The following is a 27,945-nucleotide window of genomic DNA, read 5'->3' as shown; positions in this document are numbered from 1 at the left end:
TCAAGGATTGTTATTCTCGCAAAATAAATATTGTTCGTTTTATGTACATATGGCCAAGTGTACATTTCGTTTGTTCATGAATATACTAGTTTGTACGTACACGAACCAATCTGGCCAATTATAGTGTAGGTACACAAAATAAAAAAATTGACAAATGAATTAGTTTGTTCATGCAAATCATGCACAAACTATTAGGCATAAGTTTGAGTATTATCAATCGTTTGTTCCATCCTCTATATACATATGTATACTTACCCTGGGTTGCAATAAGTATTTTTGATATTAGTGGAAACGGGAATTATAGCAATGTGTTGTAATGTGATTTGGCATTTTTGACAGCTAAAAGTTTCATGCCACACCTAGTGAGTATTTAAGAATAGCTTTTGATTGTTAGGAATCAAACTAAAATAGTTCGTGTATAAACAACTAGTATGTTCATGAACGAATCGGAGTGAACATTTGGACTGTAAAATATCGATGGAGCTCGTAGATGCAATATGTGTGTATTGTAATCAACTGATTTATTTTACAGAAGATTTTGTTACACGTCGTAAGCGTGATAAAAAATTTTACATATTTATTTTAAGAAACTTAAATTTTTCAATGATTTTTATAATGATATACGAATACAATATTAAATATTGTGACAAAGTAATATCACCTTTGCATTGCTTCGACAGTTTTGCATTGGCTGATAACGGGCTCGATTCGATGCTTTCGAGCTACATATAATGTACACATGTGTGTATTATAATCAACACGGTTGCATATTATTATCGGACAGATTTATTTGTTTTAAATTTATAATACGACCGCGAATCCGGCGCAGCGATGCACATGCGGGAGGCGGATATATTTGCAGCTGAAATGCAGTCAACAAGCCTGTCCTGTTAAAACAGTTATCGCTGTAATTTACCAATTACAGCTATTTACATGTGGTGTGTGCGGTTCGCAATAATTACCGCCGGCGTCATAAGCCCTCTATGCACAAAGCTAACCGTGTTTACGCACAATAATTATTAATTAAAAACGTAATTGGTCGTGCGTGGCGTGCGCCACTGGCGATGATGACACACGATGTGCGACGCTCGCAAAGCTCATCAGTTTTTTTTCATAATTTTTTTTAATTATTCTATTAATTAATAGCTGTATTTTTTATTATTTTAAAATGCTTTTTATTGATTATATGTATATTATATTAGGGTACCATTTATCGGCCCGGCAAATAAAAAGAATGCCCCTCTCTAAAATAGCTCGCACGACAGATACGGTTTTCGCCCGGCAAATTAAACGTCAACTGGGTTGCCAGTAACAAGAATAAAATTTGACAAAAATAAATACCGACCCTAAGAACCTAATCTAAAATGAATAGAGCCAAACCTAACTTAACCTAACCCTTAAATAAATAATTGTTGTCTCCTAAGATATTTCGATTACCCAGGGAAAAGGTAACTGGTTATGATTAAACTGAAACGTCAAATTTTATTTTCGTTACTGGCAACCCGTTTGACGTTTGATTCGCCGGGCGAACGCCGATTCTGAACGCGAGCTATTTTTGAGATGTTAATTTGACATTAAATGTCGTTTTGACATTTGTCGTGTAATTTATTTTACAGCCGTGCCAAAAATCTCATCCCATTATATTATGATCAAAATACATCTTAGTTCTATTTAGGACTATTAGGACTGGGTGGATATGGGGGGTATAAGGGGGGATTCGTTGACACTACCCATGACTTCGCCCATCTTTTCCATCTTTCGACTTTCCGTCAAGTCAATTTCCACCCAGACCCATTCTACTGATGTACATATTTTACTTATTTTTATTTTATATGTATATGTACGTAGTAACAATATGTAGATGATGTTTTGTGATCATGCGAAAATTCGAACTCGATATTTTGATTGATTCGAACTCGGGATCGATCACGTTTTCATGATCTAAAAAAAATGTGTGTGTGTGTCTGTGTATTTTGGGATTTTTTTGAACACCGTTAGTCCTATCGAACTGAAACTTAGTATCGGTTACTGAAATTCTTATTGATACGAGGTAAATTTTTAAGTTGACCGAAAATGGTATCTCCCCTTATCGGTGTCTCCTTTTTTTAGTTTTTGGATTCAATTATTTCCCAAACGGCAAGTCGAATCGGATTGAAAATTGTTTACATGTAATATAAATTATAAATTTTAGACCTCAATATTTTTAAAATATTTTTTACTAAACCGGAAGTAGTACTTTCACTCTAGAGAACCGAGGTTTTTTATGTTTTTATCAGAAACCTTTTGGTTTATTGAACCGATTTTCTTTTATCTGTATGAACCTCATTTCAAGTATCAGTTCTTAAAATATATATTAGTGTAGTCGTTTTAAATTATAGAATTGAGCCATTAAGTAATTTAACTTATGGATAAATAGTTTTTGCTAATATCTGACACAAAATGAGCCATCTCTATCGCGGCATTTTGAGTACTTATAATTTATACAATTTTATTTAAAATTAAAAAAAAAAATCTTCATTGAATTTACAAGTTTCATAACATATCAAGTTTAATTACAAGATGATAAAAATCGACTATTTTCAGAAAAATAGTTAGTCATATAATAGGTTTGTGACATTGAATAATAATACATATGGAACGTATGAATAAATTATTTAATCTCAGAAAATGATAAATATAGGCTCAGTATTTTTATTTCACGAAGGCCTGCTTTATAAATTAAATATATTCGACAGGTTTTAAATCAATCTACGTTGAACTTGTATTGGTGATCAATAATTGTATATACATAAATATGTATGTATGTATATACAATTACAGATGTTATTTTGTTCTACATAGTTTGGTTTTAATTGATTATATATTTTTAATGTGTCGGATGTTTCAAAAGTTACGGTAATTTTATTATATTTGTGTTTTAAATCAACTATTTATATATTTTAATTACGTAATATCATTGGGTTATTGAAAGTTATGGATGTTTGAAGGTCTCTCTCACTCTGTGGGGTGTTTTTAATTTCCGTCCCTCCCTCCTCCCCCCCAAACTGATGGGACGATCGTGTGAATTGTTAACGAGGATTAAAGCCATAAATTTAATGGAAATTTAAAAAATTCATGCAGACAAACCTATCTGCTGCTGTTATTCACCCCACTCGCAAAAAAAGATTATACGTCGAACGTCGAAACAATAATATTTTTATTATTTGTAATGCTGTTTTAAATTTAATATCATAAAGTAAATTTTTGGTGAGTCAGATAACGGCTGAAATTTATTAATCTTTTGAAATGGTGGATGCTGGATAAATCCTCTAAATATAACCAAACCGGTACATATGTACATATGTACATATATGTATGTAGAATACGTTGTACGATAAAAAAAATGTGTTTTTTTAGCGTGGATTTAATATTTATTATACTACATACATAGTTAGACATATAATATGTAATGTAATTAAACAAATCAATGTAATAAATGTTCTATAGTATGAAATTAGCTTGGAATTAAATCTCTTCAATTGATATCAGTATTAAATTGACGAATTTATACGAAACTAGATTGTCAAATTTAATGATTGGAAACTCAATTTGCATATGAGTGAGTTTAAATTGGTTTTATGACAAGTAAATTGGTTGAAAATCAATCGGTTGAAGCTGAAAATACATTATACTATGTATATGTATGTATTTGTACTATAAGTATTTGATTACTTATTATGAACAAATGTGTATAAACGAAACGGCTATGGTACAAATTTAAGCCAACCATTAATTTAAAGAAAAATACATCAGTTTTTACAATTTAATTTGAGCATATTCGCATTGCATATATGTACAGTCTGCACTCACCGCGATGCAATATTCAGAATACAAGTACATTGTATGTATGTACACATGTACTACAACAATGCAACGGCACATCAAAAGACGCTTCGATTTGAATATTAACGTTTCGATATCCCATAGACACCGTACATACCCCCATAATATAATAGGTAATCGCATCGTATCTAGATTCAGATCGCAATTCGTAATCTCGGATATAATTATTAGCTCAATCGCCGATCTGAACGTACTCGACTGAGGATCGTTTATCGTAATGATAGATGCACGGCGTACGATACGCTCTTTCTACATGTGACTTTTGACTGTTGGATTATACCCAGCATGCACATACATTATACATACATATACAGATATGTTGGTTTGTCAAGTTCATTGTCGACCCTCTTCTAAATTAATTTTAGTCTGTAATGTACGAATGTTGTCGTTACGCGAGGTCGTGTCAAATTGACATTCGTAAATTGATATAAATGACACGCAGATATGTATAACACAGTTGTTATTAGACCAATAATGTTCTATATCTACGTCATATTGAATTACCGACACGTACTAACGTGTCTGTGTATCGTTTAAAAGTGCTATGAGCGGATTGTGGTATGCGGTGTCTGATATGGTATGGTATTGTGTGATGGGCTTACCTCATTTAAATTATCTTGGCAGTGGGCAAACTCTTGATTTGGATTCCGATTGGTTAATGAGCTTTGTTTTGAACCCATGAGCTGTAAATTCTTCATAGTCGGCTCTTCAATACTGAGGATCGTGACCTCAAAAGCTGGGGTGTGGTTAACGACTTTTCTCCAATCTTCTCAGATTTGATCTGTCCACTGTATAAGAGATCTTCTCTTCCTCTCTACCCTTCTACGGCACCAACAACAACATACTTTTCCAGTCTGCTGTAGTTTCTTCTCACTATATATCAAAAAAACTGGAGAATTCGTCGCAAACATATTATTGAGAGATGATCTTTCGAACTCTTTCAAAACTCTTTCAACTCTTTCAAAATTGAAACATTGGTTCGCTTTGCTGTCCCAAATGAGATGTAAATCAGAATATCTTAGTTGACCAATAAGAATCTGGTATTTTATTTCAACTGAAATCTTCACTGAAATGAAGCATATTTATCATTTTTTTCTTAATACCTTTTTCCTTTGAACATTATTTGTGCATACAAGCAGAAGCGTGATCATAAAATATTGAAACATTGTAAATAGAAAAAAATGAATTCTTACAAGTGTTTGTTTGGTTGTTAATATAATGACATCTTCTACTTGTTCAATATTGAATCTGAGTCTTAGTAGGGTTGTTTCAGGAAAATATGTCTTTTCATTTAAATGAATCCGGAGTTGTCAGCCTTTCATAGATTGAACTAATCTTCTTCTGGGTCGCTCCAGCGGTCTTTCACCTACCTTCTACACATAGGCGGATCCAGAAAGTGGTCAAGGAGGGGGCCATTTTGAAATTGAACATAAAAAAAATTAAAACTTATATGATTTTAGATTAACATTACGATGTAAATAATAGTAGATATAATACTTACATTGTAGTGATTTTAAAAAAAAAAACTATTATGGTGTAAAACCCCATTCAGGAAATATGAAAAATTTACAATATATATGAAATTAAATTCATCCCAAGGGGGGGGGGGGGGGCATGGCACCCATGGCACCCGCCCCCTTGGATCCGTCTATGCTTCTACAGCTTTGGATAAATTTGACAACCATCCTGCTTTAACTGGAGTACAGAAGTTGAAATGAAACATACAATGTATTGTAACTTGTATTACTTGTAATAAATATCTAAAGGTGGCCATCCATGTAGGGATCTGTCTGCAAACAAGTATAGTATGTCTCGTGGTGTCTACGGTTATAATATTTGTTGCTAAAGACGCAATGTTAATATCAGAGATATTTTTACGAAATATATATATATTATAATATATATCTGCATATATAATACACATGTATTTACCGACCAAATCATAGTTAAATTTTGTTTATGTATCAATGAGATGTAACCGACTACATATAATACATATGTAGGTATATCTCTTTAGCAACAAGCTAAAGACGCAATGTTAATATCAGAGATATTTTTACGAAATATATATATATTATAATATATATCTGCATATATAATACACATGTATTTACCGACCAAATCATAGTTAAATTTTGTTTATGTATCAATGAGATGTAACCGACTACATATAATACATATGTAGGTATATCTCAACAGCTCTACTTCCTCTCAAAGTGATTGAAGATATCATATTTCATAGATGGGTGGATTTTGAGCATTACAACGCAAAGTATATATAAAGAGGTAGAATTTTTGATATGGAGGTTCGTCCAGTTCACTTTTGACACTATTAAATCTAAGAATGTTGCAATATTATGAGTCGACGACACGTGTCACGATCGATTCGGTCACATAGTCTTGGTCGATTTTGCAATGCGAATTGTGTGACCGTTGTAAAGCATTCGCCGCGCTCAATTATTTTATATATGGGAGGGGGGGGGGTCATTATTATTATTATGCGATCTCTCTCGCGGTGCAAGCGGTGCATTGTTCCGATGCAAAAATGATTGTTTACATGCGCGCACTCTCAAATTACGACTCTGGCGACACTGCTCTGTCGCAATTCGAGTATTGGAGCTTTTTATTCCTCGTAGTTATTATAATATTATATCCAATAATGATGAATTTAATTCGACTTGTGATGCAAGTGATGCTGTAGTTTATAGTGTGAAGTTTCTTTTTGTGGGTGTTATTTTCTTATTCGAAACCATCTTAATAGTTGTTGCATTAGTCAGTGCGATTTAATTTATTTTTGTAAATAAAACTAAGGATGCGGATTGGAGTAGCGTGGAAGCATTTTTTTGTAATTTCTTAATAACTAATTAAGCAATGGGCTTTTTGTTTAATATGTGTACATATTAATTGTATCGAGAGCAGTAATTGCATTAGGTACATGGCATCCTTTCGAACGTATAGTGGGGCGTTATCCTGAATGACGCGCTCAAGGATATTTCTTTATCAAAGCGATAGATTAACGATATTATAGCGAAGCGAGGGAGAGAGGGGGGAATGGGGAAGCGTTCGGTTCCTGTCCGCTTTTGCACCCAAATTTCATTATGTATTTATTTTCGTTACAGATCAAAAGGGTAGACCCATTAGGGTCCAATTGAATTATCGATGCCCTCATGATGGCGAGCGCGTTATTCTTTAATGCGCTCCGCAGATCCCTCGGGTGTCGAAAAACCGGCAACCGTACTAACAATTTGTATAAAAATATCTCAAAGTATAAACTAGTAGGTTGAGATTAACAATTCAAAGCATTTCTTTTTTTGGAATAGTATATTTCTTATTTGATTACTGTCGCGGCGGTATAAATTGAGATAATCGTTCTGAAAATGCATACATTACAAATAGTTATTTTAATTTGTTTGTATTGATGTACATACCTATATGAAAATTAGATCAATTTCGTTGCCAACGACCATACCACGTTGAATACACCGGTTCTCGTCCGATCACCGAAGCAAAGCAAACTTGGGCGCGGTCAGTACTTGGATGGGTGACCGCTTGGGAACACCGCGTGCCGTTGGCCCCTTTCCTTTTGCTTCATGATACATTTTGTTCAATGCCAATTTTATTCGCTGAAATGATCTACCCTTAGTGCGACCCTCGCCAACGACCATACCACGTTGAATACACCGGTTCTCGTCCGATCACCGAAGTTAAGCAACATTGGGCGCGGTCAGTACTTGGATGGGTGACCGCTTGGGAACACCGCGTGCCGTTGGCCCCTTTTCTTTTGCTTCATGATACATTTTGTTCAATGCCAATTTTATTCGCTGAAATGATCTACCCTTAGTGCGACCCTCGCCAACGACCATACCACGTTGAATACACCGGTTCTCGTCCGATCACCGAAGTTAAGCAACATTGGGCGCGGTCAGTACTTGGATGGGTGACCGCTTGGGAACACCGCGTGCCGTTGGCCCCTTTCCTTTTGCTTCATGATACATTTTGTTCAATGCCAATTTTATTCGCTGAAATGATCTACCCTTAGTGCGACCCTCGCCAACGACCATACCACGTTGAATACACCGGTTCTCGTCCGATCACCGAAGTTAAGCAACATTGGGCGCGGTCAGTACTTGGATGGGTGACCGCTTGGGAACACCGCGTGCCGTTGGCCCCTTTTCTTTTGCTTCATGATACATTTTGTTCAATGCCAATTTTATTCGCTGAAATGATCTACCCTTAGTGCGACCCTCGCCAACGACCATACCACGTTGAATACACCGGTTCTCGTCCGATCACCGAAGTTAAGCAACATTGGGCGCGGTCAGTACTTGGATGGGTGACCGCTTGGGAACACCGCGTGCCGTTGGCCCCTTTCCTTTTGCTTCATGATACATTTTGTTCAATGCCAATTTTATTCGCTGAAATGATCTACCCTTAGTGCGACCCTCGCCAACGACCATACCACGTTGAATACACCGGTTCTCGTCCGATCACCGAAGTTAAGCAACATTGGGCGCGGTCAGTACTTGGATGGGTGACCGCTTGGGAACACCGCGTGCCGTTGGCCCCTTTTCTTTTGCTTCATGATACATTTTGTTCAATTCAAATATTTTATTCTTGGCCTTCTGCTTTTTTATTTTATTATTAAATACATTGCATAATTCATTCTTTATTTTCGTTTTATTTCAGATACGTCTTATTCATATCACCCGGCGATACATGATGACACTTTCGTCAGAAGAAAACAGCGACGTAATAGAACTACGTTTACACTTCAACAGGTAATGAATTACTTATGTATTGTACATACATAAAATTAGAATTTACAATACTGATATGAGACTACTCTTTATTTGATTGAGCATGATTCGTCACGGTATGTGAAATAATATTTTGCGTAATTAACAATTTAAAAGAAATTGGAGACAGGGTATAAGATTTATTCTATAGATTAGTTGTACGGTAAACGGATTTTTGCGCAAATTGCGATCGTGCAAAATTGTTGCCACAAAAATCGCGAATACAGAATATCTGGCACTCGAGTTCTCGTTTGTACAATATTTCGCGTGTGTGATTTTCGATTGATGGAGTTTTTGGGTTCCAGATGTTTCGTGATCAAGATTTTAGTGAAGTGCGCGAGATCGTTTTTGCGGAATAATCATTGAACCTAGTTGTACATATTAAAAAAAATGTAATAAAACATTTACATATGTTCATACATATACATATCTAATATTATTATAGTGATTTGGAATTTTTGATCAACCTGACAGTGCGACGTGCATATACAATTATATGTAAATACGAATATATACATATATAATAATAATAGTTGAATTATATATGTTTACAAAAGAGAGGGGACATTGAATAGAAAAACTCTTGTCCCAATTCAATTTTTTAACATGTCTTTTATTTTCTACATCAAATTTTCAACAGTTGGAAGAATTGGAGACCGCTTTCGCCCAAACTCACTACCCAGACGTGTTCACCAGGGAGGATCTGGCGATGAAGATCAACCTGACGGAGGCCAGAGTGCAGGTGGGTCACATTTCACTAGTACGACTCCAATTTCGCAGAATAGAATATATCACGTGTTTTTTTTTTCTGCTTCCCTTTTCGTGGACATGATGTGTGTCGTTTAAGTAATAATATCGTACGTTGTATTTATATAAATGTGAAAAGTGAGAATCACTCGTTGAGACTGGAGAGATGTGGGTTGGATTAAGCAACCTCTTGGGAATGAGTTGCGCGAGGGTAAGTTTCGAAGGTTCACACAGGACGTCTCATACCTCCTGACGCCAGGACTCGAGCGCACAAATATGATAAATTACCATCAAAATATTATATCAGTAGTAATTTTTGACATAATAGCTACGTATGTGTACTTTTATACCAGTCCTACATATGTAGCTGAATTCAATTAACTTTGAACCCCTTTTAGCTTAAATAAAATTATGAAAATCCTATGGGCAGTAGATTTTTTAGTGTTGCTGTTTCATTTGTTTACTGTCTAGTAGGAAATTTATTTTCCTTTTTTTTCAAATAAAACGTACATACATATGTGTTACATATTTGGAAGATTTTGCACAGTACACATAAATCTATAATTTAAAAAAGTTGAAATTGAGTTTTTTTTAAATTACATTAAAAACCATAAAATGCAATACAAAGAGTGGATGAAGAACGGCAGTGGATTAGACGTGCGGAAAAACGTTAAATTCTCAAAAGCCGAATTGAAATAAATACAATGAGAAGGGCACGTGATGCGCCCAAAATCCCCCTGTCCCACCTAAATTTTCTATCCCCTTTTCACACAGGGGTCGTGAGGAGGAGCGAGAGTGAGACGGGACAAACATCCCATCGTCCGGTGTCGAATTGCAATCCATTTTCACAAAATGTTAAGGATGATCATTGTTAGTTGGCGCCTTCGGTGGATACTACGATGTATAAATGTATATCTCGTCTCCTAAGACTCTCATGTACACCCTATCGAAATGAACTTCGGATTTATTTATTGTCACCCTCTGTATATAATAGAGATTTTGACATGAAAAAGCTTAAAACTATATTTTCAACTTCGTTTTTGCTTTATTTTTTCTAATGAATGTTCTAAATTTAGAGTAACACGAGGCGACCAAGTTTTACTCTCTTGAAATGGCTCTTTTGATTTAGTACGTATTCGCCCTATTATGAACATACCTATATTGTAACGTAGAGATTGGACGATTGGTGCTCGTCGACCAATAGTTTAACTGCGCTGATCACCTGATCCCGCGTTTGCGTTTAAATGGCATTGATGTATAAAGCTGTATACAACAGCCAACAAGGTTTTGATTTCCATCGACCAATGATATATCTGTGTTGAGAGTACATGCTGGGTATAAATATTAGGCGATTTTGTTCAAAATAACTACCTCTACCACCATTAATGCATCTTTTACTCCGATCTCGTAAGCCCCTCTACACTTCCACGCTGCAATATTATTGTTCAGTTCAACATTAAATTAAGTATATAAAAGTTTATATTTATTCATTTAGGTGTCTATAATTCAAATTATATGAATTTTAAAATGAAAATGATTCAGCATTTTTGAATTTACTAATCTGTTTTTAATTCGGTCGGTCTGATAAGCTGTAATAGTATTTTTTTCATGGATTTTCATGGGGTTTTGGTTGCGTCGGGTCGCTTTCGTTTAGTGTCTGGGTGTTCAGCACACAATGGGATTGATTCGCGAACGCAAATTCAATAAAGTCCATCGAGTTTAGAGCATTTTATTTTTTGACAGGCGGCGCGCGCCGAACCGCTGATCGAGTTACGTGCTTGATTGCCGCTCGCCGCGCGCGCGCCACTGCTCTAAAAAATATATAAATAATATATAAAATAATATATAAAATGCACCGTGCATCGACGCTTAAGAGTTAATTGGCATTTATACATTTGAATAAAATTATTTTGGTCAAGTTGATTGGTAGGTTATACAAATCAACATAAATATTGTCTGTCTAGCTTTTTCGAATAAAGGAAACCTTCTTCAAAATTTCGTCAATTGATGGCTTTGTTAAACTAGATGTATTCGATATAGTCATGGATATGCCGTGGATATACATATGTATACAAGTAAGGCGACGCCTAAGGACGGCATGTTTTGGGGGGCGGCATGCGGTGACATATTTTTTTTGATTTTTAAATGCTTTTTATTATTACGAAATTATGTTCACAATACATCTTATATCTATTTTAATAGCTACTGATCTACTGATCATTTTCAATTTTACAATTTTATTTTATTTGGTTAGTAATCATAGTATTATATTATACTAATGTTAATGTACAGCGTAATAGGAAAAATAGCTCAAAAACCCATTTACAATTCAACGGTGACATATTGTTTTATTCCATTCTATGTACATATTTGTTATTTTTTTTTAAGAAAATTTCCCAGGACTGAGTGGGACGATCCGAAAAAAAAATTGTACCCTCCCCCTATATAAGAAAAAAAATGTGTTGCACGTCCAAAATTTTTAAAATTTTTCCCTAAAATAACCATTAATATTGTCAAGGAATTATATTTTTTTCAGAATGTACAATTCTTGAGTACAAAGAAAATAGAATTGAATTTTAGAGATATTTAAAAATTTCGGTTCGATTTTTTTTCAGAAATATGTTACAAAATATTTAAATATTACTTTAAAATGAATATATATTTTATTTAAATGTATATTTATATATTAATATTTGTTTTTGGAACACAGATTGATTTGGAAAAACCAGGATGTTATGTGTACTTTTTCTTCTGTGTATCAATCAGTCAGTGTATGTAAAAACAAAACGGGCCAAACCAGACAATTTTACCAAAACGATGGGACGAATGCAAAGCACGAAAAAAGGGACTGTACCGGCCAAAACGGGACTTATGGTCACTATAATTTTACGTAAAATAAATAACATAATTTAAAGTTTATAGATGTACATATATATGTATGTATAAACAGTCGTTCAAATGAATGAATCGACTCGTTTTGAAATTTGCATTTAGGATATGAACAAATTTCTACAAATTAAATTTAGTGGGTGCATATTTTTAATTATAAATAAATAAAATCAATTATAAATCCTTGCATTAGTTAGTTTATAAACATAAAACGAACACACACACACACACACACACGTAAGTATCCATTAACAAATTATGAGCGACATGTAAGGGCAAGCAAGCGGGCGAAGTAAGCAAAGTCTACAAAATTGCCTCGGTAATATTTTAGACGTTCGCGGCGCAAGTTAGGCGCGTTTTCTTACCCGAAATATCCACCCAAAATACGATATTAACCAAGTTTAATCTCGTAAAAAGACGATAAGTGTCTCCACACATTGACGTTACATTAGCCACTTTAATCCCGCAGTAGCAGCAGACACAAACTCTCTCCTCCCCCCCGCCATCTCTCCCTTCTTCTTCACATACGCCATTAACTTCTCCACGCCGAACTTTCTTACACGTAAACGAATTTGATACATCATAACTCCGTCACGTGTTTACCGACTGGAAAAATGGCGTCATCAACATCGTGGATCACTGGAAAATTGATTCATTATTATTATATAGAAATATTATTTGATTTATTCTTCATACATATTATAAAACAAAGCTTCGAACACGCATATTTTAAATGTCTAAACATGTTATATAATCTATTCTTGGTTAACAATGACATCAATGGCGTACTGTGAAGTAGTTTATATTCGTTAATAATAACTAGTAATTATAATCTTAGCTTGAACATTGAGTGTGAATTGAGACTTATTCAATTCTGTATCAATTATGAATGCAGTCAGAAAGGTAGACATACGGGGTCGCTGATTTTATGCTTTTATATCTATTTGAAGTAATGTAGGTCACCTTTGCATAAATGAATCACATGCAGAATATCAATTTATTTAGTTGATTATGATTGAGAGTGGCGGGCTATCTATCTATCTGTAATTTTGATTGTTGGTAGTGTTAAAAATCGCATTTTAATCGAATGATAGATCCTTGGCGCGTCAATCGATCGCTTAATATTCCCGCATTCCAATTGGTTACGCGCATTTGTTATAATAAAAAATCAAATGTATAAATCAAATGTCGATCGCGTTCGAATTCAATTGAATTCAATAAGTCTGACGCGAGCTCGATTGTGCACAGGGCCAAATTGAATATTTAATATTTGACATGTAAATATCGTAATTGAGCAAACGAGTGGAAGAAGAGCACAAGCGACATCAATTCAGTCAAAAACCGGTGCGCATAAGAAATCTGTATGATTTAAAATAACCGTCTTCAACATTTTAGTTTGTTATACATAGATAGTTTATTGTTGTGCTCTAGATCTGTAAAAATCCTTTCTTGCTGCACGTCAACAGCTCGGCACAACACTGCACGGTAAAGACTATTCATACTATAACAGCACCGCCCGTTTTCAGCACGTTCATACTTGTTTTGGACGAGTGCAAGGCAAAATCGGCTTACATATACAATACAAAGCGACGATACGGCACAATATTGCTTGTTGGCGTAAATATTGTCACAATATGACGTTTCCGAAAATATTCATATGCGAATGGCAGCACTTTGGTCATTATTACATCACGTCATGCGTGATATGTGCGTGATCTTTCCACATAGGCCAAAGAAAACCGGTTCTGCTTGATACGTTTCGGTGACATGTACTGCTGTATAACATGAATAGATAGTGTCGGTTACTGCTGTTTTTTTGCGTCACTTACGCATTACGGAAGATTTGAATGTATCCATGTATAATGTACTAATTAATGTGTTTCGTACTGCTGTTTACATGCGGTTGCCGGCTTCAGCTGTGTTGGGACATTAACTGCATTTGGTTGATTTTGAGTGTAAAAATGATATATATTTTGTCGAGTAGGAGTAGTGATACGTGGCGTGTGCGTAAAAATGGCGTGTGTTTTCGCGTCGCCGCCTAATACATTAAAATGTTTAGGAAAGTTTTCCGGGATTTCCCCGTCACATATTATGTTAGCGGCAGTTGGTGGGCCGCCTGAGTGCCTAATAAAGCTCAACAACTTTCAGCCGCAGACTTTCCCCGCCCCGGCTTAATTCTGCAATAATGCAATCTCTCTCGCCGACCATTTTAAAACTCGTTACGTGCACAAGCCTCTACATAGTGTGCAAATACCTCTGGTATGCTTTTTTTTCGCATAAACATGAGTTAAAACGTACTAAAAGCGAAAAAAATGCACGGGTTTAATTTCGTTTGAATTAATTATTATTTTTAATCTATACAATGTTATATAATATATGCATTTGCATTGCTTGTTACTACTTTATTGTTTTTATTTCAATTGTCGTCCCTCATCGTTCTAGAATGTACATTGAGAAACGGGAAGTGCCAATCTCAGCGAAAAAATGTCATATCTATTGCAAGTTTCAATCCAATCCGTTGAGTGGCTTAGGAGATAACTGAATGCAAAAAAGAGGAGAAAAAGTAGTATTCGTCGTTGGCTGTTGCTTTTCAAATTACAATAGACTGCTGCATTAGTGTACAGAGCAAGAGAGCAAAAAAGCATCGCTGACAGCAGTGGGGTAGTTACATATCTGATAGCAAAGTCATAATTAGAGGTAGGGCCGGAAGCGTGCCGTTTGTTGTTAATTGTTCGCCGTGCTTTGTTCATTTTTATGATGAACCTTCTTTTTTGCACTCTTGCTTTGTAAATATACTCAAAACGCCTTGATTCCTGGAAAAAGCACGCCTCCGGTCCTACCTCTAGTCATAATGCTTTTGGCCACAAAAATGGTTCAAAATAGTCGACTACTTTGTCCTACACAGCAAGAGAGTAAAGAAAATGTTGACAATAGTAAACCATTTTTTGTGCCAAAAGCATCGACCGAACACTTACCTCTGCTTAGTACATAGACTTGTATGTAGCCTTTGGCTTGGCGTTTTAAATAACAATAGTTTTTAGTAACTCCATTAATGTACAAAACAAGAGAACAAAAAAGCATGGTTGATAATAGTGATTTTTTTTTTTTTGCGAAAAGCATCTTCCCAAAGCCGATCTTTACTTATAAAGTGAGGTAGCATTTTCGGTCGATGTAAATGAAACCAAACCTATCAATTAAAATAATTTTTGTGTTTATTTCAAACAAATTGAAAACGGATATATGCGTAAAAATGGCAAGGCCTGTAACATAATTACATATTGTATATTTTAAAAAACAAAAATGAATAAACAGCTTTTTTTAAAAAATTGCAACCAAATTATTATGTACATATTATATATGTATGTATGTACATATAAGATGAAATCTTAGCTCTTTGACGGCCACATAAAGAAATAAGTATGATGAATTGGAAGTAAATAGTAATTGGATGCTCAAGTAACCCATTGATGCACAAATGGGGTGGAAAATTGAACTTGATAATCGTAAATCGTAACCGCAAAATAACCCAACTGTTCTTCTCTAGAGTCTACGACCCTCTACCCTTCATACTGAGACTAATCCACACTCTAGAGGGGTGAGAAAATCTTCTTCGTATTTGTATTATATTTTGCGACATTAAATTCCAGCATATAATACATCATGTCTGGGTGCTTGAAATTTAACCCTTAATTGAAATTAGTACAAATATATATACATATATGTACATATGTATGTATGAAAAATGATCGTTAAATATACGCAGTGCGTGCTCGCTTTATTTACCGTTATTATTGAAGAAATCAACTTTGTTAATCGTCATTGTTGGCAGCAGCATCGTCGTTCGTAATGACAATTAACTCGTAATTGGCAGAAATACATTGGTAATTGACAAACTGGAAAAAAACCGAAGATTTTAATTAGAGTTTGCGTCATCAAATCAATTTAGAATTTATTTTTAGCAAATCCAAACCGCCTTTGATTGGATTCAATCTTAGAATCAACGAAGACGCGGACCCTCGTAAAAGTGTGTCAAATTCACACTAACGGTTCATTCACATCGATTTACTAGATCGGAAATTTCTGTTTTCGTTTATTTTTTATTTTTGGTTTTTTATTTAAATGAATTTTGGCATCTTATTTAATTGAATTATGCCAAAAACACGGGAGTTTAGTGAAGGGAACAGGGCTCAGACCATTTTAATATACTTTTTCAAGGGTCATAAATAGAGGTAGGATAGCCAAGGTGCCGCTAATTGTTCCATTGTTGTAAATCCTTTGTAAAAAAGGTTTGGCAAACCTTAAACAATGCATTTACAACATTTGAACAATAAGTGGCACCTTCTGGGTCCGGGCTTTAGTCATCAATATTAAATATTTCATTTTTTACGTGGCCTAATACATTTGTCCACGGCTGTATGTATAAAAATTGTCATTTCCAATTATTTTGCATATATTACTTTATTTTTTTGCAACGACAATCCAAAGAATTATTATGTAATTGTAAATTCAAAATCTCATCCTTAGCTGATTGACCTTTCATATTAGGACTCCAGATTGTCTCCTTCTATCACTTAATTGTATTGAAAACTGTCTACAAAAATATAATCACTTTTTTACGTACACACGAAGTATCATATCAATAGATGAAGTATTGTAATCATTATTTTACATATAATCAAACTTAAGTAGTTTTCCTTCAGACAGCAGGCTATTGACACAGATATTCTTGTTTGTTGTTTCTAGGTTGCAAATTTTTTCTTCATATAAAAATATTTGCTAAAACTGAAATGTTATCGATTTCTAATCAAACCCTGACCATTGATTGCCGTTCCCTAGTATGGTAATGCTAAAGTAGCCCCATTTCTGCGGTGTTTCACCCTCGACTGTGATGATAATGGCTGTAAATAAATAACGGGGCGGCTCGTTTTTTTGTAGTTAATCCAATCTGACAACTTTACATGGACCAGGGGGGTGACTTTAATACCTGACTAATACCATTTGCGGGGGAAGGGGATGATGGTTTCTGCGACGCGTACATGTGTTCGTGATACGGGAGCTATTTTCCTATTATTCGTAATTGTCGGTTGCGCGAATTGCATTAGACACGTTTAAATATATGTATGTATGTATGTATGTATATACATATAATGGGGTGTCGGGAAAGCGCAGTTTCAAGTGTGATAAAATCAATCGGGATCAGGTGTAAGGGGTCGTCGAGACGATGGGTTTTCTTCTCGGATGTGATAGTATTCAAATCGTTCGGAAGTAGTCGGCCGTGTTCTATTTGATATTCTCGTGTAACAAAGTAACTGGTTTAGCTGTGCAAGTAGTTTGCATGGTGCAGTGCACTGCACCGGTGCACTTTATCGTTTGTTAATTGCATTTTCCTTTGTGACCACAAGAACCATCTCACAAAGGGCTACTACGAGCCGAGCTTTCTTACGCTAAATCTAATTATTCAAAACCACCTACTTCTATCTTCTCCGTCCCCTTTTCATTTTATTTTAACTAAGTTATGGTGTGAGATTGTATGAAATGTAAAAAAGTTAATGTTCGAGCTTTTATGTATAAAAAGAGATATGAAATAAAAAATACCGAGACTTACTTAGACAAAATTCTGGATCTGTCAAATGAAAAATCTGCTTAGTTAAAGATTATATGCTTTTTGATCTAACTTTTTATATTTACATTAATAATCGATTTCTATGGCTACTATTTTTTGTTGTAATTGAAAATTTGCTACTACATACATTAACTGTATGGACAATATCATTTACAATATTAAAAGATCTTAAATTTAGGGCCTCAAAATCCAGACAAGATGTGTCATAATTTTTATATAAAGTAAATAAATATTCAAGGAAAAATATATTTTTACCCCAGATTTCCAGAAGCATAAACATAATTGCAAATTCTTCAATTTTCGGTTAGTAAAATTAGCTATTTATAAATTTTAAGTAACTTTAATTTAAAAATATTAATATTAATGTTGGAAAAACCACACACATTCATTTGCGAATTGGGATTTACGTGGGAGTTATTTAAAAATATGTATGTATATGTTTATTAAAAATAATAATTTGGGAAATAATTATTGTAATATTGTAACATTCCAAATTCAAAAATTCAGATGTCAAATTCTACACTTTTTAAATTAAATTCAAAAGTTTACAAATTGAATTCAACATTTTACTAATCAAAATTAGCAATTTACAATTCAATTCAACCATAGGGAATGCATTCTTCAAAATTTCATTTTTTATGATTTTATATCAATGAAGTTTACGATGATTTCGAATATTATATGTGACCTTTAGTATCAAGTCCCAAAAAATGCATTTTCATAATTTTGAACATTAAACGAAAAACTTTTTATCATTAAGTTTAAGACTACTATTAAAACAAAAAAAATGCAGCCACACTAAAAGTTATCCAATGAGAACCAATTTTTTGTTTTAATTTTAGACATGTCCCATTTTGAATTTGGGGGGGGTCTCACATATAAATCCGGCCTTGGATAATATACATACATACATATGTACTTATTTGAATTATTGAAACTTTTTCATACTATTGATGGCTTTTAATAAATTAATTTTCTACATATATAGAAATATATATATATATATATATATATATATATATATATATATATATATATATATATATATATACATATATATATATATATTTCTTGACAATATTAGAACGCTTTAAATAGCATATTATTATTAAAACACATATTCGATCAATCTGAAACGGATCGACAAGGTAGCCCCACGACTTATATATGTATTATAGAACATACATACATATATAGAACACTCTCCTTCCATTACACACAACCTACCAATTCAACAAGGGAATCTTTCCCGTAACATCACACAAATACGAGACGATTGTCCCAGCATAGATACACTCAAATGTAACATATAAATGCTATGCTATAGTGTTGGCCGGGGTGTATCGCGTTACACACGCCCGTCTCGTTTTTTATTCACGAGATGATCCTGCCGAGGAGATACACGTACCATACATATATCCCAGCATCCCGAGTGGCCTAATGCAAATTGAATTTGCACAAAGGCATCTTCGGCCTCGCTCATTCAATCCACTTTGGTATGTATCATAGAATATATCTAGTATGTATTATATGGAGATACAGAGGGAAATATAGAGAGAGAGAGAGACAGCAGCCCGGGGTCTTCTTGTCGGCTTTAAAAATACTTTAAAAATGCACTCATCAAAAATTCATACGCGCCTAGCTATTGCCGATAATATTTCCCATATCCCATCGCATTTTTCATGCGCGGTGCAGTCTGCAGGCGGGTGTGTCTGTGCACCGTGGCTCAGAAGCTGCGGACTCGTCATCTTTTATGTCCGTCGTTCTCTTGCAACTTTTATAGGCCATTGTGTACCCTGTGTGTGTTTTTTTATTATCGAAGGTAAACTTTATTTTGTTTTGAAGTGTGTCTAGGAACTGGTGACCTTTTGAATATACATATTGTCCTCGCTAGGCGGTTTAATGATGGACGTGATGCAGTTTTTTTTAGATGATAAGAATATCATTCTAAATTAAAATCCATTTCACAGTAACTTGAGTTAAAACTCAAGGATTTCTATTTTTTCGATTTTTATTTATAAAAATAAAGCATTTGCAAAATTTAAACGTGGATGTACAAGATAAAGGGATGAGATATTTAGATCTACGTCTGAAAATTGCTACGACACTAGAAATCATCAATGAAGTATACGTTTGAAAATATCATAGATGCAAGTTATCTGGAGCTATCTTATATTGCTAAGGCTATGGATATTACTTGAGTTTAACACAACAAACAAAGCAATAGTAAAAAAACAATCGAATTTGTTTGATTATTCACCAACTCCATTTTATCAGCAAAAAATGTTATGACTCACATTATTTATTTATTTATTAAAGGTGAAGTTTGGACCATTGTAGCATTACAGAACTTCCAAATGCACCACAATGGTCGAAAAATTACAGAGACGAGAAAAAACATAGATAAAGTAAAAATGTATGTACATATGTTTATATTATATAAGCACAGAAAAAATACATTTATACATAATCATAAAAAGTAATAAAATTATAATAATAACAATAGAATTATTATAATAGCAAATAAATATTAAATAATAAAATACAAAGTAGGGAATTTCTTGCATCTACAGCCAGCACCAATATGTACATATGTAAAAGAACCAGCCGCAAATACAATACATCACTGCGAGGCCCAAATAGAAGAGAGAAGATCAAAATTCCACTCATACATCACATTCCATTATGAAAATAGTGATGAGCGCAGGCTACCAGACAAATAGGTTAAAATAATCTACGCTCACTGAGGTGGAAAATATCATATTCAGGCACTATAATCTGGGAATCTAAAGTAATGTTATTGACTTATAGCAATTTATAAAATCAAACGATAAAGGAATAATGAAATGCTGAATTTTTAGAAAAAATGTGGAAAAAGAAAGGATTAATCAATGGAAAGGATAATTTTTCATCGTGTCAAAACAATGCTTTTTCACGATATAAATCAATGATTTGAAGGATAACTTCGATTTGACAATGCTTGGATGGAATAAAGGCACTGAAACTTTGCTGGACTAGTACCTGCGTTTGAAGATTGCGTGAAAAAATTAGTCATTTCAGATATTAAAAGAAGTCTTTCATTACAAAGCTCGTAGCATTTAAAATGGACTCGTATATATTATACATACATATGTACATATGTATGTACGTACATACGTTCAAAGTTCTGAAATCGACTCATATCCGACTCCTATTTGGTCTGTTCTTCTTACAGCCCGTTTCACAAAGAACCGTATGCTTAGTTAACGAAGCCTTCAGCAGTATTAAATATTTTTAATGACTAAGTAATATTTTGATAGTATTTTTAGAGGAAATTTTTTTGAATAGTACGGTGATTCGCCCAGTGAAAAATTCGGGGAGAGGCTCATTCCCTATGGGGGCTTAGCCGCACACGAGGGGGCAGGGGAGTGCCTCGTTAAACCGCCATTAGCCCGGGGATATGGGGTTAAAAATTGACGTGCTCCCCGCGGATTCGAACCAGACATACATAAGTGCGATACCGAATGGTCGGATTGCATCCTCTATATACCCACATAACACACTCGCAGATAAATATCTTTCAGATAACACACGCACACGCGTCTTGACTTAACGCCTTCACTGCTATATGAATATATTTAATTTAATAATTGAATACGTCAAGAATCGGAGTTGGCTTATCGAACGATATTTTTTTCTTTTAGAGATAATTTTTTTAATAATAATTTTAAGTTCGTAAAACTATGAATTCATAGTTATATACCTATGTACATAGTACATACACTTTCAGAAATATGACACTGATTATTTTTTTAATAGAACCGTTTGATGTAGTAATAGATCATTATTATAACAAATTTATTCAGAATATTCACTCTAATTTGACATTTAATTTCAACTAAAAAATACAAAAGTACTTCTGTACACATGTATGGATATAATTTGATACAATTTTACAACAAAAATATCACAATAACCCTCGTAAAATATTCTGCTTTGTACCCGTTTAATGCAATATAAATACCTTGTTCTTAACAATTCAGTTTCGTAACATACAAAAAATAACCCTCAAAGCGCTAAATTATTCGCAAACAATTAACACTGTAGTGCGTGCGTCCACTCATAGATGTCTCTAGAGTGCTATGTCGAACAATCGTTCCCCACAATGTGACAATTGAAGTGGACTTGGGCTTTTTGTCTTACCAGACCATTTTTACGAGCCCTAACTTGCAATCGGGATTTTTTTTTATAGTATATGTGTATATATTTCCCCGTTCCTGGTTCTCTCCCTCCCTAATAAAAGTGGGACTTTAGACGGCATATAAAAGGGGGTGATCTGGATTGTTTGCTCTTGTTGTAGAACATAAACACAATCTGTGCAAAGCATTATTATTGTCGGTTTCGAGTGTTTATTCTTTCTTTCGCAGTTTGCACTCTCGCGGGGGACACTATGCTATTATACGACATTGTTTTATTTTGAATAGTGATATTGATACTTTGTAGTTTGTTTGGAGGTGATATGAATCGTAAATGCCAGTATTCATATCATATAAATATAAAAATCTACTTGTATCGTAGTCGACATTAAATCTGAATTAGTATTGGATTTTATAGTTAGACTTTAGTATTAGACTTTACGTACTCCATAAGAATTATTGCTAATGCTATCAATGTTTAAAAATCAAATTTACGATTAATATTAATATTAATGTATATAATGTTCAAAAATATATTTATACTATACTATTTTGGTTGAATATATTAGCCGTCATATTTGAAAGTGGCGGTAGTCCAATTTTCAGTTCCAAACTATTTCGGTTTGACTTAATTCACAAATTGTTCACATATTTTAATTCGATATGTCCATAATATCAGAAAAGCATAATAAACTTATTACAGGTCACGAGTATTTTTATATTGTTTAATGCAAAGTATTATATTTAGTGTTTTGCGAAATATTTCTCGAAATGAAGAAAAGCGGAATTATGCCACTTTCAATTATACCGTCATATTATGACGATTAGATTTATAAAACAAATATATTCATAAAAATAAACACACTCGAATGTATTATAGTTAATTTCAAAGCACAATACATATGTTGAAAATTCGGGGCACATTTAACATCTGTTTCATCAAAACGGACACCATTCTATTTAGTATATATTATGTTGTATCAAAAAATTATAACATTTGAATGTGTAGTCGTAAATGTATGAGAGTCAATTTTAAAAACATGTATATAATAACACGGTGATATGTTCTATTACAATGTATGTATGTATATGTTACAGTCCAAGTGTACATTTCGTTCGTTCATGAACATAGGTTTTTCATACACCAACCAATCTGGCCAGTTACAAAGAACAAATTGACAAATGAACTAGTTTGTTCATGCACAAACTATTAGGCATAAGTTTTAGTATTTTCAATGGTTCGTTTCATCTTCTATGCATGTTTGCTTACCCTGGGTTGCAATGTTTTAAAAAATACCGGAAACGGGAATTGTAGCAACGATGTAACGTGGTTTTTTCTTTTAAATATGTGTTGTTTTGACATCACAAAGGTTTTGATAGCTAAAATTTTCATGCGTCACCTGTTGAGTCAATTTCAATAAGCTTTTGACTGTCAGCACTTAAACTAAAACCAATAGCATGTTCATGAACAAACTGGAGTGAACACTTGAACTGTAACATATATTTTACATAAAAATATATGTATTGGACAATTGTTTTTTGAGGTGAATTTTCAATTGATCTAATATGTTTATAATGTATTCAATTGAGTTATATGTATATAGAAGTATTATAAAATATGAATGTATCGTTTATAATTTAATGCAAACAATAAATTTATATTTCAGGTGTGGTTTCAAAACAGACGCGCTAAGTGGAGAAAAGCGGAAAGACTCAAAGAGGAACAGCGGAAAAGAGACGGACATGAAGTGTTGGGAAAACGAGAAGACATCAAAGAAGACAAAGTAATTAATACAGAATATTTTATAATTTAAAGATAGACTGATAATTTTAATATTAACCTCTGAATTTTCCATCTCAGACGGAAGACGGTAGATTGACATCTTCTCCAGAAGTATCAGCGGTCGACGACGATCCGGACATGGAGACAGAACAGGGGAGTGAAAGTATGGGCCGAGAGCCTTCGAGTCCTGCAGGTCGTCCTGGAACGGCTGGACCTCCTGCTGCATCACTATCCGCCCAGGGAAGTGAACCAGACGATACCCCATCTCCTGCTTCCAGGTACAGTAATTTAGCATTAAGAACACGGTTGATTATTTGTTTTTGGATGAATTATTTGAATTTGGGTGTTTGATTTTTAGGACTTTGGGAAGCGGAAGTAGACCTCCGTCTCCTGGAGGACCTCCTCTTCCGCCGAGACCCACGTTGCCACCATTTCCTGCTCACATGTTTTCCGGTTTTGCCGACAGGTCAGTGATGCTTTTAAAAGTTTTGGTCCTCGTATTTGCATATATGCATATAAAAATATATATATATATATATATATATATATATATATATATATATATATATATATATATATATATATATATATATATATATGTACATACATATGTACGTATGTTTGGCAATTAATTCAAAAGTCTACAACGCGATTATAATCAGCGCAAATAGTATTTTTAGATCATTCCGTAAGTGTCAAATGTAATATCATCTAATTGTCAAAATTATTTGGCAATGTCAACTCGAACGTATTGCTCGCGCGTTAATATCAATTATATCAGCAGAGACAAAACTTGACGTCATCGAAAAAAAACCAAATCAGGTTAATTCGATCAGCGTCCGAGTCAATCGGCAATAATTCCAATGTTGGATCGGCAAAAGCGCATCATCAATTGTTTTGAATTGACCGCGATGACCTGTCATCTCCATGTCCATCTTTTTCTTTGTGTCGAAGCGCAGTCTCCGTTTGTGCAAATGTTTGCGCATGCCCAAACTGACGATTTCATTCAATTTCCCCTCTTGCTTGCGTGTTGTATATAGCCTGTCTAGTTGGAGGAACGCATGCGCATTTTGAACGAGCAATGTAATTGAATCAATTAAAAGCGTTCCGGATGCAAGTAGAGTGCACCCCTGCACGTCATCGAGACCCTTAACAATTCACTTCGTATCTCCCACTGTCGCACCTATTGCGTTTTTGACACGTTGGACTGTTCAGAGGCTTCTCAAATTTGAACATTTCAATCAATCATTGTCTTGTCACCTTTTCATCATCTGTCTTGTTAATGTGTATAGGGAAGGATACGCTCTTATTGGTTTCCTTTGCTTTCTGAAGGGGTAGAATGGATTTTTCTGCTTCTTGAAATAAAATAGTGTTTTGTTGAAATGTCTATTTGAAAATTGTTAACATATTTAATGAAATTGATATTGAAAAGCTTTGTTAAAAAGAAAGTAGGCACAATTGGCGTCACTCATATATATATATATATATATATATATATATATATATATATATATATATATATATATATATATATATATATATATATATATATATATATATATATATATATATATGTATATATATATATATATATATATATATATATATATATATATATATATATATATATATTATATAGGGAGTAATAATTGAATGAAATCTTAATTTATTTTATCTTAAATCATTAAAATTTAAAACATGCTGCTTATTGTTTATTGACTTATTTTGAATTTGGATTATCGGAATGGAACAAATCTATGTATATACAAATATGTATATACGGAAATACATACATATACGTAAATTGAATAAATACAATTTACGGGTTTTATTTAATTTACAAAGGGCGTTGATTTGACTAATCAATATATGGTAGATAGTTGAATGATTAAGTGATTTATTACGATTTTCGTCGGGAAATTTTGGGTGTACATATGTATAGTCGTGCTGTAAAAGGGTTAAGATAATTGTGCGGTCGTATAAAACGACTGTAAATCAATCGGTGCAATTCGATACACCTGCATAATGCACGCCAGAATTCATATAAGGCCATTAAAAACCAATAAAATATTAATAAACCCAATCGAGCGACACTAGAAGGGTTGACGAAACGATTTTCAAACTTTTGTGATATAAATTTTTAAGCGACATCGCAAATAGTTGGTTTCAAATAAGAAAAAAGTTTCATAATAATATCAATAAGTATTTAAAATATTTAATATTATGTGTAATTATCTGTAATTGGTGTTTTTATATTAATTAAATTTGAACTAGATATTTCAATCAAATTCACATTATTTTATTTTCAATTTCCCATGATTTTCCATTACAGGTTTTATACCTGGGTGACGCTTATGATACATACATAATATGTAAGTTTATAGATTATATAAATTGGAAATCTTATTCAAATCACGGTGACATTAATGGGTAGGCTGGCTTTTGCCCATATTAACGAGGAACCGTTCCAACAATGAAATCAGATAAATTAACAAAATTTGACAGGAAAGGGTCGACTAAAAGTATCCAAGTCTGGCCAGCAGCACTAGAGAAATACTCGGAATAAATTATTTTCAATAGACGTCAGCCCACGGGATTGAACCCAGCAAACTTTTGGTGATTGGAATTAACGCAACTCCAAAACTATGCTACAACTTAGGTTAGGTTACAATAAAAATGTACATATTTACACAATTCCCGATCATACTATCGGTATTCTAAAGTGAATGTTTCATTGAATGTAATAAAGACTTTATCTCATAGCACTTAAATATGTATGTATGTATGTACATATAACTCAAGCTTTTAAAAGTACATAAATAAAAAATTCGATCATTTTGATACATATTTGGGTGGATACAGTGAGGGATCAAGTAAACTGCGCGACGATTCATCGGCTTGACTTAAATTTCACGATACAATGCATGCAACATTCTTTATTTTGAACCGCAATTAAATTTGGAACGCGACGCCAAAACGTTGAGAATCTCCGATCGACCCGACCAGCATAAAAAACGCGTAAATTGACGTGCGCGCGTGTTTTTTTTTTACCGTACATCCATTCAAAGGGTTAAATTAATCATAGAGCCAAATTGAGTTTTATATAATAAATAAGTAAACAGTATGTGAACATGGTGTGCGTCGCTCGATGCGGGCGCAATTGTACCTACTTTGATAAATCAATTACATTACATTACATTGCACAATGTACATAATATCTACATACATACGTATGCGCACGAAATGGTCTTAATAGCATCGTCCCTTTCGATTATTACATGCATGCATTCTTATCCCCGGGGCACTTCCGGGATTTTGCTGTCGTAAGTGCCCCGGAAGTGGTGACGCGTGCCGTGAGCGTGCCAAAACGAAAGTCACTTCAATAGTCTTCCTCCCCATTCGCTTGTCGAAGATTATTTATTTACTGCCGGATTTGGAACATTGTGCAATATTTTATCTATGTAATGAAAGGGTTAACCTTTTCCGGAGTGGATATTAAAATGCTATTAAATTTATTGATACGCGTAATATTTAGTTTTGATGAGACTACTTTGTACTATGTACTTACACTTTGGAATGTTTGAATAGTCTTAACATAAAAGAGAAATAAAGAAACGTATAAAATTAGGATGGGGTGCTTTTGGGCGAATTTTTAAATCAAAAATGTCACTTTGCCTGAAGAAGATCTTTGATCAATGTATTTTGCCAGTGATGACGTATGGATATGATGTTAGACAAAGTTCAATGATCTCCAAGAAGTGTGGAATGTTGTATGCTCGACATAATGAGGAGAGATAGGAAATGGAATAAGTGGATGAAAAGTATGGCAAGGGTAATGGATCTACATAGTGGAGATGTTGAAATGGTAATTGGCCACGTATCTAGAAGAAAGGATGAAAGGTGGACAATAGAAGTGCTAGAATAGTACCCAAGATAATATAAAAGGGTAAAAGGAAGACTGTGGGAAAGATGGGTAGACAAAATAAAAAAAATCTGTGGCTCCCCGTAGCTAGAATATGGATGAAAGGTGGACAACACAAGTGGTAAAAT

At 33.9% G+C, this 27,945-nt stretch overlaps 6 non-coding genes across 6 annotated transcripts; all 6 read left to right on the top strand.

Moving 5' to 3' along the window:
• The first annotated feature begins 7,337 nt into the window (after positions 1-7,337).
• Positions 7,338-7,456, top strand: LOC143921785 (5S ribosomal RNA). Its single transcript, XR_013261458.1, has one exon. It is a non-coding gene; the product is annotated as a 5S ribosomal RNA (ribosomal RNA).
• Positions 7,457-7,535: 79 nt separating this feature from the next.
• LOC143921794 (5S ribosomal RNA) lies at positions 7,536-7,654 on the top strand. Its single transcript, XR_013261466.1, has one exon. It is a non-coding gene; the product is annotated as a 5S ribosomal RNA (ribosomal RNA).
• A 79-nt stretch (positions 7,655-7,733) lies between these two features.
• LOC143921787 (5S ribosomal RNA) lies at positions 7,734-7,852 on the top strand. The gene has a single exon (XR_013261459.1). It is a non-coding gene; the product is annotated as a 5S ribosomal RNA (ribosomal RNA).
• A 79-nt stretch (positions 7,853-7,931) lies between these two features.
• On the top strand, positions 7,932-8,050 carry LOC143921836 (5S ribosomal RNA). The gene has a single exon (XR_013261508.1). It is a non-coding gene; the product is annotated as a 5S ribosomal RNA (ribosomal RNA).
• A 79-nt stretch (positions 8,051-8,129) lies between these two features.
• Positions 8,130-8,248, top strand: LOC143921825 (5S ribosomal RNA). The gene has a single exon (XR_013261497.1). It is a non-coding gene; the product is annotated as a 5S ribosomal RNA (ribosomal RNA).
• Positions 8,249-8,327: 79 nt separating this feature from the next.
• On the top strand, positions 8,328-8,446 carry LOC143921814 (5S ribosomal RNA). Its single transcript, XR_013261486.1, has one exon. It is a non-coding gene; the product is annotated as a 5S ribosomal RNA (ribosomal RNA).
• The last annotated feature ends 19,499 nt before the right edge of the window (positions 8,447-27,945 follow it).

Source organism: Arctopsyche grandis, chromosome 13 (assembly GCF_051622035.1).
Source record: "Arctopsyche grandis isolate Sample6627 chromosome 13, ASM5162203v2, whole genome shotgun sequence".
NCBI lineage: Eukaryota > Metazoa > Arthropoda > Insecta > Trichoptera > Hydropsychidae > Arctopsyche > Arctopsyche grandis.
The sequence above is the reverse complement of the archived record's forward strand: the minus strand, read 5'-3'. Positions and strand labels throughout refer to the sequence as shown.